Source organism: Lepidochelys olivacea (genome assembly GCF_965140295.1).
Source record: "Lepidochelys olivacea isolate rLepOli2 genome assembly, chromosome: 11".
Classification (NCBI taxonomy): Eukaryota; Metazoa; Chordata; order Testudines; family Cheloniidae; genus Lepidochelys; species Lepidochelys olivacea.
In genome coordinates this window covers 45891822-45913909 of record NC_140421.1, presented here as the reverse complement: position 1 = coordinate 45913909, position 22088 = coordinate 45891822, and the positions used below count along the sequence as shown (strand labels likewise).

Here is a 22088-nt window from a genome sequence, read left to right as displayed (position 1 = left end):
ATTGCCTCTTCCACCCAGCCTTCTAAAGTGATCCTTAAATCTACAAAGCAAAGTCCAGTAGGACTTGGAATTTTGAGTAAATATTAGCCAGTCAAATAAACCTCTCTGCTCCTCCCTTCTAACCCTGAAGGTATGATATATAGACTGTACATACACTTTGAAAAGTTAATGAAGGCTGGGTTTGGAGAGTATTAAAAATACAGCGTTATTAAAATACTTGTTTTTTATTAACTATAAAATGGCTATATCTGGTCCTGCATATTCAAGTAATTTCAATTTGAAATTGATAGAAATAGATGGCTCTTCTCCCTTCACCATTTATAGCAGGCTGTTAGGAGACTTTTTTTGTTTAATGTTTTGTTGTTAATATGGTGGTTGTAAACATCCATCCAGTTATGGGGGAAAGCTTTCACAAAGAGGAACATCTTGCAACATGTCCTAAAGGTGGTTAGCCTCTGGATTAGTTTAATCTCCTCTGAAAGTTTGTCCACAGAAGATCCTTTTGAATAAGAATTGTTTTTCTCTAGCTTCAGTGTCTCAGAGGTGTGTTGCTTTTTTAGTAGATTATGGCTAGAGATGCAGTCAGTGACATAGCTGGGACCTGATTTGTTAATGATTTTGATTCTAACAGCAGAAATAGAAATAGAGTGGCAGCTGGTTGGTGTAAGGACTGGATCACAGAGACTGTACAGCAGTCCTTCCTGATGAGGAGCCAGGTTGCTACATTCTGCACAATATATGGGTTTCACAGTCAGCGTGAGATATAGTGCATTACATTAATCCAGTCTGGAAGTGATAAATTTGGTACCATTTGCCAGGTACTCATTTGGGTGGAATGGGGACATTTTGTGGCAAGCTGGAGGTGGAAGAAGGCATTTTTTTTGCCATGAAAGTTACCTGATTATGTAGCCTCAGAAATGAGCCTTAAAAGCGTCATTACCTTGACAAAGGGCAGCTGTCTTTAAGGAGAGGACAATGTCCTGGCGAGTTTTCCTGAAAGCGTTTCTCCCCAGCTCCCCTTCTGACAAATATTGCCTCAGCCTTGACCCAATGGCATTTAAAGCCACCTGTGCTTTCAGGAACTGAACTCTTGTAGACACTGTAACAACCTTATAGTGGCACTGGAGGAATCTGTGGAAAATGAGATACCTACCTGAGTGTCATCAGTGGTACTGTTGCCAGTGGAGCCTCCAAGTTGTCTTTTGTAGATATATGAAGAAGAGGAGAGACAGAATAGATGCCTACAGGACACTGGCAAGGAGGGCATGCAGGGAACAGTAACAGATATCATCCACCACTCTGAGTCCTGTTGGAAAGGAGCAGGTGGAGTCAGAGGAGTTCTTTGCCATCTATGTAATTAAAAAAAAAAAAGATTACGAAAGGGGAAGGAACACAATACACCCCCCACCCATGTTAATTAAATAAGAACAAGAAAGCTTACATAACATGAATTCTAGTTTTAAACCGGAAACCAGAATAAACTTGGCAACCATTCTTTGATACAAATATTGGAGTGACCCTTTCTATTTTATGAATGGCAGGCTTCTTCTCATCTTCAGACCATATCATCTTTTCTGTCAGATGATGGCTGCTGCTTCACAGGGTTTGCAGAATGTGTGCAACATGTCACCTTTAAGAACCCTTAGCACTGCTGGATACATAAGAACATCAGAATGGCCATACTGGGTCAGACCAAAGGTCCATCCAGCCCAGCATCCTGTCTACCGACAGTGGCCAATGCCAGGTGCCCCAGAGGGAGTGAACCTAACAGGTAATGATCAAGTGATCTCTCTCCTGCCATCCATCTCCACCCTCTGACAAACTGAGGCTAGGGATACCATTCCCTACCCATCCTGGCTAATAGCCATTAATGGACTTAACCTCCATGAATTTATCCCGTTCTCTTTTAAACCCTATTATAGTCCTAGCCTTCGCCAAGTGAAGAAGAACTTCCTTTTATTTGTTTTAAACCTGCTGCCCATTAATTTCATTTGGTGGCCCCTAGTTCTTATATTTTGGAAACAAGTAAATAACTTTTCCTTATTCACTTTCTCCACACCACTCATGATTTTATATACCTCTATCATATCTCCCCTTAGTCTCCTCTTTTCCACGCTGAAAAGTCCTAGCCTCTTTAATCTCTTCTCATATGGGACCCGTTCGAAACCCCTAATCATTTTAGTTGCCTTTTCTGAACCTTTTCTAACACCAGTATATCTTTTTTGAGATGACGGGACCACATCTGTACGCATTATTCAAGATGTGGGCGTACCATGGATTTATGTAAGGGCAATAAGATATTCTCCGTCTTATTCTCTATCCCTTTTTTAATGATTCCTAACATCCCGTTCGCTTTTTTGACTGCCGCTGCACACTGCATGGACGTCTTCAGAGAACTATCCATGATGACTCCAAGATCTTTCTCCTGATTAGTTGTAGCTAACTTAGCCCCGATCATATTGTATGTAAAGTGGGGGTTATTTTTTCCAGTGTGCATTACTTTACATTTATCCACATTAAATTTAATTTGCCATTTTGTTGCCCAATCACTTAGTTTTGTGAGATCTTTTTGAACTTCTTCACAGGGAGGCATACATAAAACCTTTAACTCTTGGGAAGGCCTTGGCTTCAACCTATACTATCCTTACTGTGAAAGAACAGAAGAAACTTGAAATATACAACAAATCTTTTCCCTCCGTATTGCATCTGCTCTTGCATCTGCAGTACTGCTAAGATTTTTGCAGATTCTCTCAGTGAAGTGGATCAAAAGCATAACAGCTCTTGTTGTTTTGTTACCTGGAGGTAAAAAGGAAAGGTGTGAGTGCCGTGGTCATGGTAGTTCTTAATGGGATTCTGTATGCAGTCCTGATTTAACGTCTCTGAAAGCCATATTACAAACAAGTTTGTGGAAGGAAAAGGCCTTTAACTCCCTCCTGGAGAACCAGGCTGCAAAAGTTGTTCTTTCAGTTTTGTTGTGCAGGCACTTTCCTTTTTATGTATGTATGTATTTGTTTACTATTTCTGCCTGGTGCTATTACAGGCCCTGAAGATATGGTCTCCATCCTGTGTGTTAGCAAACCTTTCCTCTGGTCACTCCACTTCCTCCACTCATTCATTAGGATTTCCTGCTATCTTGTCCACAGATAAGAAAATGGTAATCTTAAAATGGCAGGCAGAGAAAATGACAGATGTCATTTTATGGTCATTTTATTTAATTGCTGCAAAATAAAAACTTTTAACCACTGAAGCTTCTTGAATGATCCTTCTCTTCTGTTAACTCTTCTTATAGGTGCTACACAGCTTTGGTATGTTTTTGCATCTTTTTCTTAAAGTAGTGACCAGATATCCCCATAGTTGGAGGGCAATATCAATTGTAGGATATCGTTTGACAAGTAATTATTTCCCCTTTTCAAGTAAAATGAAAGTAAGCTTAAGAACAGGTGCATGATGTGTACTTTGGGCTGCGAAGCATTATAATCCAAGTTAGGTGCCTCTAGCTGCCCCCGACTCCATAATTTGACAAGACTGCATTTGAGGCTGCACAAAGAGAATGAGACAAAAAAGCAAAGCAAAGAAAAACCTACCACAAAAAGCTGTGAAGGTGCCACACTCCGCACATACTGCTGAGGTTCTGCTATTGTTGCTGGTGAAAGGGTGGCAAAGAGGAAACAATGGTTCACCACTATAAGGCGGCTGGAGACACTGAGCTACTGCTCACTCCCTCTTTGGGTATTTCTCTGACTTTTCTGCTGGGAGAGTATTGGTTTTTGGTGAGGGTCTACATTTGGAGTTTCTTGAAATCCCCCCTGCTCCCTGGCTCTGCAACTGGTGGTCTCAGAGTGGCTTAGGTGGGGGAAGAAGGTGACCATTCCAGCTGTATTTTCTCCAGATCTCAGGACCCCTTTTTAGCACAGACTCTTTTTTCTTTCTGCTCTGTGGATTGGAATAGGTAGTAACTAAAAAGTACTATGTGCCCATTTGAGCCCTAAAACCTCAATCCTGCAATTGACTCCATTCATGTTGTGCATCAATGGGGCTCCACATGGGTGCAGGGATCTGCCTGTGCAGTTACTGATGCAGATCCATGCCCTAAATTTGTATGTAATATGGAAGAAGTAAATGTAAATAGTGAATTAAAATACAGGTGTCCCCTTGCTTAAAAATCTGACATTTTGGTTGAAAAAACTGATGATCAGACATAGGCCGTGATCCTGCAAACATTTACAAACATGATAAACTTTATGTGAATAGTCGAATTGAATTTAGTGGCCCCAATCCTGCAACTGACTCTGAACAAACTCAGAGGTCCACTCAAGCAGTCAGTTGCAGGATCTGAGCCAATGGGACGACTCGTGCATAAAGTGAGCATATGTTTAAATTTTTGCAGATTGAGGGGTCCTGAAGCTCATGCCTTACATCTTAAAAAGTGGCTGAGAGAATATTTAAAAATGTTTGTAAATAAGAACAATTGCTTCAACTGTAATATTCTGTATGACAAGTTTCAGCCTTGTTAATTTTTATAATATAAAATATAAAGCTCTCAAAAAACAGGGAAAACAACAGAAGTGCTGACACAGTATGAACAGCACCACTAGCTAACCCATTGTCTGTTCTGCCTCCAGTCCATCCATATGCTGGAAATGTACAATGGCCCCATCTTAATCATTAGGAAACAGTGATATTTATTATTGTGACTTTTTGTACTCTGGGCTTTGTTGGTGAATACTTTAAATCATAACCTGTCCTCACTGAAGGAAGCTTGCAAGGTAACAAACACAATGCTTTTGGGGGTGGAGTCTGGGTTTTATTTCAAGGGTGTCAGTGATACTTTCCCACACCAAAGCAGAATCATAGAAATGTAGGACTGGAAGGGACCTCCAGAGGTAATCAAGTCCAGCCCCTTGTGCTGTGGCAGGACCAGGTAGAAATGTTCTTGGGGCCCAGTATCCTGTGTTTTATGTATCTCTTTACTGTTGTCTAGGCAAGGAATACAGGATAGGGCCTCTTGTTGGCCTAGTATTGTGTTTGGGATTTTCATTTTGTTTTTGTTTTTTCTCTCTGAGGAAGTCTAAAGTGTCCATCTTCATAGATGTCACACTGAATTGTTTGTTATTATACATGTAACTGTGCAGATTGCCAGGGGTGGGCACTTAATACATAAAATACTAGTACTGTTTTATCCTTAACAGCAGGGTCAGGCATTGTTCTTCTTTCTCCGGTGATTAAGAGGTTAAAGACAGGAAGAAGGCAGTAAGAGCACCCAGGGGAGGCCACTCTCTTTTCAGAATTAGATGAATACTGTATCTGATGCTGATCCTACACCGTGAGGGCAGAAGGGAGGGTTCAGTGTGGATGAGTGCCTGATGGTACCAAGTGGGGGAAATCTGGTGAGTGCTTGATCCTACCCGGTGGGGGTAGGCTGGGGGAGGGAAGAGAAGAAAATCTGGGTAAGTGCCTGATGCTACCTAGTAGGGGCGGCTAATGTGGCCATTTGGGTGAGTGCCTGATGCTACCAGCTGGGGGCAATAGGGTGATATGGGGGGCGGGGGGGTGCCTGCTGCTCCTACCCGCTAAGGTTGAGTGGGGGGGGGGGGCTTGGCTAGGGCATTGTTTCCCTTCTGGGTGGGGCTTGTTGTTGCCGGCTCTCTGCTGACCCTGCCCCAAACCAGCTGCAGCACCGGCTAAGGGGAGGGGGAAATAATGTAGCTCCTGCTCCCCTTCCCTGCACGCCGGGTCCTCGGGCTGCCGCAGCAGAGCCGGGCTGGGCTCGCCGGCTGCCCTCCTGCCGCGATCGCTCGGCGCTGCCTGCTCGTGGGGCTCTGCCGCCAGGCCCGGGGGAGCGAGTCGCTGGGAAGGGGGTCAGGGGGGCCGCCGCCCGCCCAGGTGAGTCGCCGGGCTGGGGACTCGTCCCCTGGCTGCGCGGGCTGCGGCCGCGGGCTCGCCGCCGGCGGGCGGGGGTGGAGCGGCGTGGAGAGCAGGCCCTGCGGCCTGACTGGGCTTTGTTCCCCGGGCTGAGGCGGCGGGGCTGGGCTCCCAACTCCCGCCGCGGGGGAGGGATCGTGCTCCACCAGCAGAGCAGCCCGGCTCCCTAGGGGCGGGAGCAGCGAGTCCGGGGTCCCCGCCCCAGGCTCCCCGCCGGGACGGGACGAGCCCCCTCAGCGCCCCCAGCGCAGCCTCAGGGTCCGTTCAACCCCCGCCACAGGTTCGAGGACTGTGGGGGGGTGCGCCGGGCCGTGGGGCTGGGGGAAGCGCCCGGCGCTGCGCGGGCTCCCCCGGCGCTGCTGCTGCGGCTGCCCTTTGTGTTGTCAAGCGCCGAGGCGGCGGCGGTGGAGGGACCCCGGGGCCCTTCCCGCTGCTTTGCCCGAGCACCCGGCGCCGTTCTCCTCCCCGGCCCGCCTTGCTGTGTGCGCTGCACGGCTCTGTACCCTGCCACTGCCGGGTAGACTTTGCATGGGAGAAAAGATGGTGGTTTTGGCAGAGGGAAGGCTCTTTGGGAAGAGACAAGGCTCCGGAGGGAAGGAGCCAGCATCCCTGGGTGCAGAGATGTTTGGTTTATTATGGGTTTTTTTTTTCCCCACTGTGCCTGTTGTGTACAGCTCTTGGTATAAGTGTAATGAGGAGGTCTGCTGGTCTTGAAACAATCACTGTGGGGCCAGTGCCTTGGCATCCCATCCTGCTGGCTTCTGGAAGCTAAACCAGGAGCTATGGTTGCCGTTTCTTTGATTTTGACAGGTCCATTGTCTTGCAATTCTGCCTTTCCCCCCTTCTGATTGTACTGCATTGTGCTGCCCATTGAGAGGTTTACAGAGAGGTGGTGAGCCAGAAATGTGTGGGAAGGACATATTCTAAAGCACTCTCTTCCGAGTATTGTGTGTGCCCGGAGGAAGCTCTCTGGTGGCAATCTTATGAATGGAGACAATCACTGAAACACAACCCTCTCTTTTTTTAAATGAGCAAAAATTTGGTGTTGCTCATGTGGACCCACGAAATGGCACAAGACTGAGTCAGTGGGCAATTTTGTCAGCTCTTTTGTGATCTCTCCTCCCCAACCCTTAAGAAAATACAGCTGGTCATTGCACTCCCAAAAATGCAAGTGTTCTAATGATATCTGAAAAGGTGAAATGTTGACTTGGTTCACATTAAAATGTGTTATGATTTAATGAATATTTATTTCCCTTTTCCCCCTCCTTGTCGCATTACATTTAAGGTATACACTGTTTGCCATACACCATTATTGTGTAGGAGAGGAGCAACTCCACAGGCAAAGCCATATTGCTCTTCTTACACTCTAGTGAGGACTCTCCTTTTAAACTGAATAATTTATTTTCTAGCTCCCAGCTGGCATTGTCAACCCTGAGCAGTCATTATTGTGAGAAGAAAAAGGGAGGGGGGAAGGGTGACCTCAGAGTGAAACGGACAAAAGTTTGGTTGGAGAGGCCTAATTCAGGAGTGGAGGTGCCAACCATGAGAGAGAAAAAAAGAACTGTAGACAGCTGGAATATAAAATTTCTCTGCAGTGATGGATGTGCAGAGTCTGCAGAATCCTGCAGAGAATGAGGGGAATCTGCATTGCAATGTACTGCCTCCTGCAGAATCACATAAAAACAGCCCTTGCCAGCTGGCTTGCAAAAACATTATTGATCACAGTCTTGGAAATACAAACATCCTGTCTGTTTGTGTTACATTAGGAGTAGGAAACTTTCCCTGAAGACTGGGGTGGCCTAAGTCGTCATTTCTTGCTGAATCAAAAGTTTCATTTAAGAAAATGAAGCTTTTGATTCCAAATAGTTGTGAAGATAACCTTCATTGCATGAACTAAGGTAGTGCTGCCTTCCTGAGTTTGTAGACAGGGTGTTCCAGCACCTGCCTTTGTTGTGGTGCAAAACTTTCCTAAACAGGGGAAATAGAGTGAAAGGCTAATTTCATTGTAGTTCAGTTCTTGGCAGCTTCTGTGAAATAGACAAGAAGCAGGTCAATTTCAGTTGTCTACTGCTTGGGAAAGCTATGAGCAGGGCGGGGGGGGGGGCACTGGAGATATTCTTTGGAAAGGGGAGCCAAAAAAACAGTGGTAGAGAACCCCAACACAATCCTCACACAACAGTCAGGAGCCTTCAGGGTAGGGAGGAAAACTTTCCCCCTCCAGCTGCAAAAAGTAGGCTGGGGAAACCTATGCTTCATATAGAACAGGTAGAGCCTCTGAGCGGGGACAAAAACCAGCACTGTCCTAGGAATCCCACCATCTACCCTTTTTTGAGCAGCTTAGGTGGGGGGGGGGGGGGCATTACTGCTGCCCCTGGATCTGTAGAAGTGTGTACTTGCATTCCCTGCATCTGCCTTAGTCATCTGACTAGAATGTGTCAAGTAAATTTTTTTTTTCAAGCCTTGCTATGAGAGAAGTTGATGTTGCATTTGGATGTATGAGAAATCTAAGGAGCTTATTTAGATTAATCACTGGCCTTGTGTCTAGGTATGGCAAATAAAAATCCATGCTTCTTCTTTCTTTCTGTGCATGTGGTGGTACTCCACCACCACCATAAGACATTGCCTATAATATTGCAGTATTTGTCAAAGCTTTATTTTTTTATTTGAAAGCAGGATCTTCTGATGCCTTGTGTCCTAACATAAATGTTGAGTGGAATTTGTAATAATCAAGTTTATTTTAAGGCAATGACTGGTCCAGTTTATAGTCACATCTCTTCTCTTTTCTTCCCCACACTGTTCCGTCTTTGCTTTGCTATGTTCTTTCTTTGGGGCGATCAAATTTCATGCTCTCTGAGGATCACCTCTAGCTGAAAATATACTATGAGAACAGTGGTTCTCATTGCTTTTCCACTGCTTCCGGTACTGCCTCAGGAGCATAGCCTGCTAACTGTAAGCAATGCTGATCTCTACCATATGTTTTGGTACAAACCATGTGATTCCTGCAATTCCATAGTCAACTTAAATCCCTGACTTAAACATGTATGAATATATAATAGAAACTTTGCCCCCTCCCATTGTGAAAGTGTGACATTATATAAATCCTCGTAACAAGGTTTCTAAATGATACTGTATATCAAAAGCTACTGAAAAGTATGTTCAAATTAAACTTTCATTTAAATCCACAGAACCCAGGAAGCTCTGAGTAAAAGCTCAAAACTACATCATTAACACATCCCATTGTATCTGGATACTGCAGCACCTATGGTAAGTACTAATGTAATATCCGTTTGTTTGATTCAGAAATTTGATAATTAAAATGTTCATTCAAAAGTTGTGTAGTTCCCACCCATGTTAGAATACAGGGCATCAGAACATATCCAGGCAATGGATGTAGCTGGAGAGTTAAGAAAGGTATCTCAGCTGCAATTCAGAACTTCCTTATGGAGGTTTTATTGAGTCTACATGTTCTTGAGTTTTGTGGAACATATTTTCAAACAGTGGCATTTTTAAAAACCAAACTTCAGATATGTAGCGTATGTTGTATAGTTCAGTTTTAACATCTTAGTTCATTTGATTTGTATAGTGACCTTCATAGAAAAGTTTCCCATAGAAAAGTGCTGTTAGTGATTAGTCTCCACAGTACATGTGAATACAATGATGGTTACAGTATCTAATCCTGGTACTGAAGTATCTTAAAATATTTTAGGACTGAGGGTGAACGAATACAGAGAAAATAGGATGGGAGGTTTGTGAATTTTACTAGAGAGAGGAAGTTGATATGGGGAGAGTAGGGGAGAGAATTTGAAAAGCATCAGGGAGATGCATGGAGAGAAGCAGGAAGACTGTTTCAGAAGGGAAAGGTGTGGGTTAACCTGTGCGTAGACATGGAGATGGGGAGCTACAAATAGAAGAATCTGGTGTTGAAACTGTCCTCTCTGTAGACTAAATTAATGGAAGACTTTTGAAGTGAGGAGAAACTTATACTGGATTCTAAAATGGACAAGGAAGCAAGAGCAGATGAATATGGGGTGCTGTTTTCCTGTTTCTAGGTGAGAAGATGAGCTTCTGCATTGTGGACAAGTTGACGTTTGGAACATTGCGACATAAGGAATCCATAAAGAAGGAAATAACAGTAGTTAAGACAAGAGGAGATGAAGGTATGAATTGGAAGATGAGTGGCTGAAATAGTGCTTGATGTAAGAGTGCTGTAGAAGCGATAGATGGATTTATAGACCTATTTATAGGATTTATAGGAGAGGTAGGAGGCAAATGAGAATTCAGAGTCAATTAAACCAGTGGTGGGCAACTTGCGGCCTGTGGGCGGCATACGGCCCATCAGGGTAACCTGCTGGCGGGCCACCGGACAGCTTGTTTACATTTGCATGGCCACCCGCAGTTCCCGGTGGCTGCGGTTCGCTGTTCCTGTCCAATGGGAGCTGTGGGAAGTGGCGGCCAGCACGTCTCTATGGCCCGTGCCGCTTCCCCCAGCTCCTATTGGCTGGGAACGGTGAACTGCGGCCATTGGGACCTGAGGGTGGCTGTGCAAATGTAAACAAACTGTCTGGCGGCTCGCTAGCAGATTACTCTGATGGGCCACAGGTTGCCCACCACTGAGTTAAACTCTTCGGTTCATGACAGTAGGGTGAATGTGGAGTTGGAGATCTGTTTTGAATGTATTGAGTTGAAGGCTTGGTGGAGCTCAGGGTTGAACAGAGAAAATAAGGCAAAAAATGAGAAAATGTTTGGGGAATGAAGTGAGTGGTTGGATTTTCTCTCAATAGATTAGGGTATTCTTGGCATAGTAGTGATATGCAGGGTTGAATTTGGGAAAGAAGTGGTCCTCCTTAGTGGAATGAATTGGCATGAACACATCACACATGTTAGATGATATGCACTGCTTTCTCTCTGTTTTCTGGTTTTCTTGAAAATGTTGATTTTTAATCAGCGGAGCCCTATGCTGTGAGGCATGGCTATATTAGAGACAACCTCTTTTCATATGCATCATCTTGATGGCTAAGGTCACCTGACATGATTTTGCTGACAGTTCTCAGATGTACCAGGGCTTGAGGCAGGATGTTATCAGTGGAAAGTAGATGTGTTATCTCTGTAGAACTTGCTCAATATAGCAGTCCTCTTAGCCTGAATTTACTAACTTCCAAAGCATGCAGCAAGGCACATAATTTTTGGTCAAATATTTTTTGATACAGGATCGTTACTGCGGTGACTGTTCAGGTTGTACAGGGTGGGTGTGGTTTGTGTTATCTATTCTGGCCGGTTTGTTGCTGCTTATTGATTGGTTGTGTGATCAGAGGCATAGGAAGGGTACAGAAAATTAAAGAAAACAAGTACATCATGCAGTTTGTAGAAGTGACATATCTTTTAAGTTTTTTTTTTTAAGTAACTGCTCAAATACTTATTGTGTATGGCAACATAAGATCTAGTGAACTTCATTCTGTTTTCAAAAACATTTCAGTTACAAATATATCTGATGTGTAAGCCATTGGTACATAAACACTGTAAGATTCATGTCATTTGCATGTTTAGTGTGGACAAACTGCACATCAACCAGGTCAATAGATCGATCTAAGGTACTTCTATGGTCCCCATCACCACAGTATCTGAGCTCCTCACAAGCATCAATATATTTATGCTTTCAACACCTCTGTGAGGAAGGGCAGTACTACTTATTACCAGTTTACAGGTGGGGAACTAAGGCACAGAGGCTAACTGACTTGCCCAAGATCACACAGGAAGCCTTTGGCAGAGCAGGGACTTGAATCCTTGTCTTCTAGTTCCTAGGCTAATGGCCTAATCACTAGTCCATCCTTCCTGTGTTTATAATTAACAGAGTTTTGCTCTCTTGTGTGTAGAGGATTATTGTGCATATCTTCCATCTCATGAATCAAAAGCAGACTACTCCCAGAAAAAGATTTTAAAAGTACAGAAGGTCCTTGAGGGTATTACAAGGCTCAGATGAAAGCTTACTCTTGAATTATGCATGTTGAAAGATTGTTCATAGGGTATCAGAAATACAGTTGTCTAGATAAGAGATTTTTTTTGTTAGTCAAAGGAAGCAGAATTTCATTCTTTGTCTCATCTCCAGCTTCTGCTCAGCTTCATTATCTTAAATGTTAAGCATTTCTGATGTGGACATCCTGGTTACAATAGGAACCAAAATATATAAGTTTTGGTTTAGAAAATATATATACATATACACACACCCTTCTCTAGTATCACTGCAGAATATATGGGAACAAAATCATATAACTTTCAATAGTGTCACTATGGTATTCTGGGCCATACGGATCATATTGAAATGTTCCAGGGCCTTGGTTGAGACCAACATTCTAATTTTCACTATAAACTAAGTCAGTCTTGTATATTATCATGCGGTCTTAAAGCTAGCTTGTTTTCCTCTGTCACTGTCACAAAACGAACGCCAAGTTCTAATCTCAAACCCTAGAGAGTGTTTATACTTAAGTTTCTCCACACTGCCAGCAGTTGTACTCCATCAGTACAGCTGTTTCTCTTGATGTATTTTTTTCCCCAGCTGCTTATGGTTTGGAGTAATCTACTCCCTCTCTCCTCTCAAACTGCCTATTGTTGTTCAGCAGCTTCACAAAATACTTCCTGACCACCCTCAGCCATAAAAGAAGGGAAATTAAAGGTTTATGTACTATCTCTTCTTCATAGTCTGTTCTCTTTCATCATAGCCTTTGTTTTAGATCTGCTCTTGAAGGATTTAGAGACCCAGTGCCATAACTTAGCACACTTTTGTGATTGGTAGATTGGTGGGGAGAACATAAGAATGGCCCTACTGGCTCAGAGCAAAGGTCCATCTAGCCCAGAATCCTGTCTACTGACAGTGGCCAGTGCCAGGTGCCCCAGAGGGAATGAACATAACAGGTAATCATCAAGTGATCCATCCCCTGTCGCTCATTCCCAGCTCCTGGCAAACAGAGGCTAGGGACACCATTCCTGCCCATCCTGGCTAATAGCCATTGATGGACGTATCCTCCATGAATTTATCTAGTTCTTTTTGAACCCTGTTATGGTGTTGGCCTTCACAACATTCCCTGGCAAGGAGTTTCACAGGTTGACTGTGCGTTGTGTGAAGAAATACTTAGAAGGAGAACATAGCCTCTTATTCTACCGTTGATGGATATTCCTCCCATGACTCTGGAACTCCATGTGGGTCTGGAAAGCTCTGTACATGTGGCCTGTGCTGTGGTCCTCTAGCTGATTCTCCAACAAGGCAAGGGGAATACCAATCATAATAGCAGTATTCATACTGCTTTGGGGCTTGTATATTGGATAGTAGGAGGGATGTTGGAAAAACAGACCAATGGAACAGTAGCCATAGAGTTCCTCCCCTGGTGAAGAGGATAGAGAGGAAAAGAAGCTACTGGACTTCAAATGAGGAGGAATAGTTGTATAGGGGTCTCATCCAGCAGAGGGAGATATATAGATAGGGGAACCCCAACTTCTGCCTTTATCAGGTATAGCAGTGGCTCTCAACCTTTCTGGACTACTGTACCCTTTTCAGGAGTCTGATTTATCTTGTACCCCCAAGTTTCACCTCACTTAAAAAAATTACAAAATCAGACATAAAAATACGAAAAGTCACATCACATAGTAGTGAAAAATTGCTTACTTTTTTACCATATAATTATAAAATAAATAGATTGGAATATAAATATTATACTTACATTTCAGTGTATCATTTATAGAGCAGTAATAAAGCTGTCATTATCTGTATGAAATTTTCGTTTGTACTGTCTTTGCTAGTGCTTTTTATGTAGCCTGTTGTAAAATTAGGTAAATATCTAGATGAGTTGATGTACCCCCTGGAAGTCCTCTGTGTACCCCCAGGGGCACATATACCCCTAGTTGAGAACCACTGAAGTAGAGGAAGGGGAGAGAGGACAATGAGCTTTCATTGTAATGTTGCATCTTTCTAGTTTAATATCAGATATTTATGATATGCTAATTCCTTTGTTAGAGAGATCTCCCTAGATATTAAAGGTCGACATATATTTGAGAGATGGAGGCATGTCTTGATTCAAGAGTATTCATGTAAGAAATTACAATGCAGTTTGTCAATAAAGAATATAGAAAAACTAGACAAACGTCCAATCTGTCTCTTTATCAAAATACCTAAAGATCCTATTTCAAGGCAGACAAGTGTTGAAGAAAGTGAAATTAAGAATACTGAAAACAATATAGATATACTTGTTATCAGTTCTTGTTTTTTAAGGTTTTTTTTCCCCTACAAAATCTTTTTTTGGGAGGGAGATTTGGGGGGAGTGTTTGAACACTGAGGTATTCTTGGCATGTACCACCATCCACCTTTTATTTACTTGTCTGTTCTTTGCATAGTCCCTTTTTTTTGTTCAAGGCTATTTGCTCAGAACAATGGCTTTCCACCCATCCTGCTTTCTGGATATTGATCATCTTAAATAAAGTGAGGGCAAGAGTGAATTGTCCTGTACCACTTGGGTCTCTTATAGTGGCAGTTGGGTCTTGGGTCACTTTATAATTTGATTATTATATTAGTCAAGGGGTGTCCAATCTGCAGTCCGCAAGGATGATGGTGTTGGGAAGAAAATATGCATTTGATTATCAACTGAAAATGTGCTCCCTAGGTCATCCCCAATAAGCTTTAAACAGAAAAATTTTCATTAGCCCAATCGCCACAGGGATGGGGGCACCACCTCTTCAACTGGCCCCCATTGCTGACTATGCTGGCCTACGAGCAGCTCTAATGTGAGTTGAGAGTGCTCTGGGCAGCTGCTGTCTCTTCCCTAATGAGGCTACTCCCCTTCTGGCTGCCTGTTGCATTACAAGGGATGAAAGAGAGGAAGCTCTGGCTGTTCTGTTGTCTGCTGGTTTGTGGGAACCCCCGAGAAAACAGCACAGGAGCTAAATTAGCTCTGCTTGAGCTTGTGGGATCTACTTATCTATGCAGACACCCATGATAGCAGGTTGGGGAGTAGAGGAAAGAAGGAGATGCTGAGAACCAAAAACAAATTAGGATTCTGATTTCACTGCTAGATTCTCAACCCTGACTAGAACAGCCTGAAGGCTGCTGTCATTTACACCAGCTGGCAACGCTGTGGCCAAGGGACCGTATGTCACCTATGACCTGGGTTGTGGGAGAGAAGTGTAGAAATGAGCTATTCCTGCTGGGCTGGGGGAATCTCCGTTAGGGGAATTGCAAATGGTTTCTCCTCCCTTAGCATTGCCTGAACAGGATGGTATCAGAAGGGTAGCCGTGTTAGTCTGGATCTGTAAAATCGGCAGAGAGTCCTGTGGCACCTTATAGACTAACAGACGTATTGGAGCATAAGCTTTTGTGGGTGAATCCCCACTTCGTCGGATGCATGTACATGTATTCACCCACAAAAGCTTAATCTCCAATACGTCTGTTAGTCTATAAGGTGCCACAGGACTCTTTGCCGCTTGAACAGGACAGTAAGTCCATCCTAAATTATTAAATTATTGAACAGCTCTTGGCTGTTCTGGGCTGGTGTGTGCTCTCTTAGTTTTGACCAGAAGTTCCATCCTGGACATGAGAAACCTTTCTGGATGAAAGTTTAATTGCAACTGGTATGTTCCCCCAAATTCATTTAAAATTGCCCAACTGGCTCTAGTGAGGAGTTGTTATATTAGTGTGTACACAACAGAATGGATATATGTTATGTTGCATTTGGTTTAAACTCAAATAATCTTGCACACTGCTGAAATTTACAAGGTCTATGATTTTTCCTTTTTGAATTCTTTGGTAAGAATTAAAACGGCGGTGAAAGACTAAAAACATTTTCTTTATGGACTGCTTGAAAATCAGGTATGATGTAAAACTTGAGTGTGCTCTCTTTTTTAATTAGTTTTTTTCCTCAAGAATATATAATCAGTTTAGAACTGAACAAAGCAGTTTAAACAAGATAAACCATGATTAAATATGTGGAATTAAAACCTTTGAACAATTGGTTTTAAATGATGAAGACTCTGTTCTCCCCTGCCCCACAAAAATGTCGATAGTAAAAAATATTAATTTTGAGCATCTTCGTTTGCCCGCTAACATTTATGTTCATCTTACTTTGAATTTTTGTTCCTTCTTTTAAAAAAAAATCTATTAAATCAGTTTTTGTTTGCTCTCAGGTTATAAATGATGAGAAAAGGGGCTGATTTAACTGCTCTTACACTTGCATTTTCTTTATTTTTGTTCCTATACATGTTATAACTCGAGAAGCATGTCCCCAATCATATACATCAGACCTTCTTATGTTAGCCTGCTTATCCCCACTCCAAAGCTGTATATTCTTGAGTACTTTGAATCAAGTTAAGTGACTGAAGCAGTGGGGGTTCTACTGCTGCTCTTAGTCTACACACTGATAAAAATCACTATTGGGGTGTCATCTGCCTCCCTCCCAATTGTTTTGGAGGGTGTGGACTAAGGTACCTCCAGTATGCTGCTGATACTTGGCTCACTGCTTCTGTGTGTGTGTGCACAGTCTCCAGCTGTTTGATTTTATGGCAGATGTTTCCATTTGGATCGGGGATTGCTGATTTAAGCTGATCCAGGGTAAGACTGAAGTAATGCCTTCTGAGTTGAGGATAGCATCTTGAGGAACTTTAATGGTGGTTTATATACTTCTGGCATTCAGAGAAATAGTTTTACTTTGTGTAATGACCCATCCACTCCCAGTCTCTATTCAAGCCTAAGTTAATTGTATCCAGTTTGCAAATTAATTCCAATTAACTGATAATTGATAATAATAAATAATATAATTCCAACTGCTGAATTGGAATTAATTTGCAAACTGGATACAATTAACTTAGGCTTGAATAGAGACTGGGAGTGGATGGGTCATTACACAAAGTAAAACTATTTCCCCATGTTTATTCCCCCACCCCCACCCCCCACTGTTCCTGAGACGTTCCTATTAACTGCTGGAAATGGCCCACCTTGATTATCACTACAAAAGATTTTCTCCCCCCCTCCCCTCCCCGCTCTCCTGCTGGTAATAGCTCATCTTAAGTGATCACTCTCCTTACAGTGTGTATGATAACACCCATTTTTTCATGTTCTGTGTGTATATAAATCTCCTCACAGTATTTTCCACTGAGTGCATCCGATGAAGTGAGCTGTAGCTCACGAAAGCTTATGCTCAAATAAATTGGTTAGTCTCTAAGGTGCCACTAGTACTCCTTTTCTTTTTGCGGATACAGACTAACATGGCTGCTACTCTGAAACCTGTGTTATGTGTAGCTGTATTATGTGTAGGTTTCAGAGTAGCACAGCTGTGTTAGTCTGTATCCGCAAATAGAAAAGGAGGACTTGTGGCACCTTAAAGACTTATGCTCAAATAAATGTGTTCATCTCTAAGATGCCACAAGTCCTCCTTTTCTTGTTCTGTGCAGGTGGAGGAATAAGTTGGGAGTAGTTTGGAAAAGCTGTGATTGTGATAGGAGGAGATCCCTATCACATGTGTGTTATCAAAGGAACCAGGTATATGTGTACCTTTTTGAGATTTCAGTCTGCATCACTTCAATACAGAATTGTATAGGTTGTATCAGTATCAGGGCACTGGGGTGGTCTTGCCATGCATATTGTCAGTGGTAAGCTGGACTACGCAAGCAGTCTGTGGATATAACAGTGGGTAGGGAACGGGATAGGGTTAGGTGCTATCCTGTGTGAAAGGGTTGTACAAGGCTATGAAGTGGTTAAATTTTACAACTGTGGTGTTCTGTCAAGGGAGTCGGCTCAGTGTTTTGAGTGCAGGGCAAGTGCATGTAGCGCCTGTCCATGACTGGGGGAACAGAGTGCATGGGCGTGTGTGTTGGCATTGTGGGGCATTGCCCAAAGAGGGCAGAGTTAAAGTTGCATGGGCAGGGAGAGGGGCTCAGAGCCCTGAAAAGGTGTTGCCCAGATCCCACCACACACATGGAAGGGGAGAATTCAGGGCTGACAGCCCTCCTCCCTAAACCCTAACTTGCTTTCCAACCCCTCCTGTATTCTCCCCTCCCCTGAGTCTCCCAGCCCCTCTTCCCTCTCCTATTACCCATTCATCCCCCTCCCCATAATACCCCTATCGCTGGCAGCAGACCCAAATCCCTCCTCCCCTATTACCACCTACTTTTGCACCTGTAATCACCTGTCCCCTTCCAGTGAGCATTTGCATGTGTAACTTATTTTCTTGTTTAAAAAAAAACCAAAAAACAGGTTCAGCATGTTCTGAATATTCTGCTGTACTCAGATTGAATTTCTCCAGCCTCAAAACCTTGAGAGCGGTGGATTGTTCCCAGATGTTTACAGTTCAGCCTCAGATTTCTACCCAGAGTTGATTTCAGACTTCAAAGTTGCAGGCTAAGAGATGTTAAGTGGCCCATTCACCCCAATGTGATATTCTCTGAGTTTGTGTGTGTGGTTTTTGGAGGGGGGTGAGGGAGTGAGAGAACCTGGATTTGTGCAGGAAATGGCCCACCTTGATTATCATACACATTGTGAAGAGAGTGGTCACTTTGGATGGGCTATTACCAGCAGGAGAGTGAGTTTGTGTGTGTGTGTGGGGGGGGAAGAGTGAGAAAACCTGGATTTGTGCTGGAAATGGCCCAACTCGATGATCACTTTAGATAAGCTATTACCAGCAGGACAGTGGGGTGGGAGGAGGTATTGTTTCATGGTCTCTGTGTGTATATAATGTCTTCTGCAGTTTCCACGGTATGCATCCGATGAAGTGAGCTGTAGCTCACGAAAGCTCATGCTCAAATAAATTGGTTAGTCTCTAAGGTGCCACAAGTACTCCTTTTCTTTTTGCGAATACTGACTAACAGGGCTGTTACTCTGAAATCTGATGAAGAAGAATACCTGAATGGTGATGAATACAGACTGAAACAATGCCTCTGAGGCATGTGAATGTCTCTCTTCATGTCAAAAAGAAAAGGAGTACTTGTGGCACCTTTGAGACTAACCAATTTATTTGAGCATAAGCTTTCGTGAGCTACAGCTCACTTCATGTCAGTGGGTCTCCTCTCCCTTCCCCCTCCCACCCCCCGCACAGTGATGGAAACTCACAACTGATATGTGCCAAGCATACTTGCTCTCAGCTACTCACTCAGTGTCAGCAGTGTGTTCTTAGTGTATACACTGAGCATATGTGTTTTAAGATTCCCACCTGGAGAGTCAGGTATTCCCCAGATCCTGGCTCAGATGGGAGAGGTAAGGAAAGGGGCTCAGACAATCCCCAAACAGCAACCCCCCCCCCCCCCCCCCGCAAACATGGCTCATATGAGGGAGACAGAGATGGAGGGGTCAGATCCTCATAGATGGTCAGGGCCTCCCAGATTCTGGCAGACCCTGGGAGGGGTGGTGGGGGGAACAACAGGGAGCAGGGCTCAGACACCCCCTGAAAAGCAAGCTCCTCAGAAACTGGCTTACATGGGAAGGGAGAATCAGATCACCATGGTTGGGCAGGGGCTCCCCAGACCCTGGTGCACACATGAGGGTAGAGAGCTGGACTCTTACATCCTGGGGGCGGGCAAAGCCTCCCAGCTCACGTGGGAGGGGTAAGGAGAGGGACCTCAGACACCTCATATGTTGGCGCATGCGCGCGCACACACAGAGGGGCCGACAGGTGACCCTGCTCCTATTCTTCCCCCTGTCCTGCCACTCACCCCCATGTCCCTTTCCCAGCACCCGTCACCTGAGCCCACCAGCCCCACTCACCTCCCCTACCATCCATCCCCATTCCCTCTACTCCTCCATCACATAAAATGCCCCTATCCTGCCAACAAGCATTCACATATCAGTTTAAAAAAAACCAACAAAAACCCTGTGATTACTTTCCCCCAATAGAGAGAGGTTTTAGCAAAAATGTCCCAGCCATTTCCAGATTTCTGCCCCAGGTGGGACTCAGACTGACACTGACTGAGTGGGTCAGGTTCATAGGACTCCTGCTTATTCCCTTGGCTCTCCAGCTGGTGTGAAAATTGGAAGGCTATCAGTCCTGTTAACTCTTCTGTTCATGCATGTTCAATATAATAAATTTGACATGAGAATTAGTGAATGAGTCTTGCAACAAGCCAAACTGGAAAAGAAAAATATTTTTGAAATAATCTTCTAATTTGATTTCCCCCAAAGAACTAGTGAGTGGCATGCACTCTATTGGGGTAACCCTTGAGTATTGGGCACCTTGGTGCAATGTTCTGAGCCCTTGTTTGAGCTCTGTGACCAAAAATAGGTTGCCAGAATCTCTCAACTTTAAGAAAAGCTATTTTTTTTCCAGAGGCTGTATCTCAGGAACATCCTGGTCAAATGGCCCCTAAGTTGGATCATTAAGAGAACTCTGCATACCCATGAGACACACAAGATTTCAAGGCAATCCGAGTAACTGTATAGATTTTAGCAAAAACAACGAGGAGTCCTTGTGGCACCTTAGAGACTAACAAATTTATTTGGGCATAGGCTTTCATGGGCTAAAACCCACTTCATCAGATGCATGGAGTGAAAAATACAGTAAGCAGTATAAATATTACAGCACATGAAAAGATGGGAGTTACCTTGCCAAGTGGGGGGTCAGTGCTAATGAGGCCAATTAAATTAAGGTGGACGTGGCTTATTCTCAACAGTTGACAAGAAGGGGTGAATATCAAGGGAAGGAAAATTACTTTTTGTAGTGACCAATCCACTCCCAGTCTTTATTCAGGCCTAATTTGATGGTGTCCAGTTTTCAAATTAGTTCCAGTTCTAGTTTCTCGTTGAAGTCTGTTTTTGAAGTTTTTGTTGAAGAATTGCCACTCTTCAATATGTTATTGAGTGTCCAGGGAGATTGAAGTGTTCTCCTACTGGTTTTTGAATGTTACAATTCTTGACGTCTGATTTGTGTCCATTTATTCTTTTGCGTAGAGGCTGTCCGGTTTGGCCAATGTACATGGCAGGGGGGCATTGCTGGCACATATCACATTGGTAGATGTGCAGGTGAATGAGCCCCTGGTGGTGTGGCTGATCTGATTAGGTCCTATGATGGTGTCCCTTGAATAGATATGTGGACAGAGTTGGCAACGGGGTTTGTTGCAGGGATTGGTTCCTGGGTTAGTGTTTTTGTTGTGTGGTGTGTAGTTGCTGGTGAATATTTGCTTTAGGTTGCGGGGCTGTCAGGCCAGTCCTCGCTTACAATCTCCCAAGATCTGTGAGAGTGACGGATCGTCCTTCAGGATAGGTTGCAGATGATGCGCTGGAGTGGTTTTATTTGGGGGCTGTAGGCGATGGCTAGTGGCGTTCTGTTACTTTCTTTTTTGGGCCAGTCCTGTAGTAGGTGACTTCTGGGTACCCTTCTGGCTCTGTCAATATGTTTCTTCACTTCAGCAGGTGGGTATTGTAGTTTTAAGAACACTTGATAGAGATCTTGTAGGTGTTTGTCTCTGTCGGAGGGACTGGAGGAAATGCAGTGGTATCTTAGAGCTTGGCTGTAGACAATGGATCGTCAGATGTGGTCTGAATGAAAGCTGGAGGCATGTAGGTAAGTATAGTGGTCAGTAAGATTCCGGTATAGGGTGGTGTTTATGTGACCATCGCTTATTTGCACTCTAGTGTCCAGGAAGTGGACCTCTTGTATGGACTGGTCCAGACTGAGGTTAATGGTGGGATGGAAATTTTTGAAATCCTGGTGGAATTCCTCAAGGGCCTCCTTCCCATGGGTCCAGATGATGAAGATGTCATCAATGTAGTGCAAGTAGAGTAGGGGCGCTAGGGGATGAGAGCTGAGGAAGCATTGTTCTAAGTCAGTCATAAAAACGTTGGCATACTGTGGGCCATGTGGGTACCCATAGCAGTCCCACTGACTTGAAGGTATAAATTATTCCCAGATTTTGATGCACTTGGAAGAGTCAAGCTTTAAACAGAAACCTGGTCTAAACCTTAACTATAGCTCGGCTGTTGCCCTGCTGTAATATTTCCTCTCTTGGAATGGGATGAGGGAATATTTAATTTTCTGAAAGATCAAGACATTACTGTTTAATTTATAATGCACTTAATGATTTAGACCTGAAGCATTTGTGTGATCCTATCTTAATTCTCTTCTAAGCTGAGTTTGCTCAGGTTGTTGTTCCTTCTGTGCAGAAATTTCTATTGGGTGGGTTAGGAACAAGAGTATAATAGTGTTAAA

At 43.7% G+C, this 22088-nt stretch overlaps 1 protein-coding gene across 8 annotated transcripts in view; it reads left to right on the top strand.

Annotated features, from left to right (window-relative positions):
- The first annotated feature begins 5272 nt into the window (after positions 1-5272).
- Positions 5273-22088, top strand: part of SESTD1 (SEC14 and spectrin domain containing 1) — a 125435-nt gene continuing 108619 nt past the window's right edge. For 2 of the 8 annotated variants that reach the window (XM_084644117.1, XM_084644119.1), the window contains exons 1-3: positions 5643-5883; positions 9108-9186; positions 9972-10079. The gene's annotated coding sequence lies outside the window, so the exon portion shown is untranslated. Of the gene's footprint in view, positions 5388-5641; positions 5884-9107; positions 9187-9971; positions 10080-22088 lie in introns of those variants that run through there. The other 6 variants (XM_084644121.1, XM_084644123.1, XM_084644120.1 and 3 more) reach the window with 4 other exon arrangements.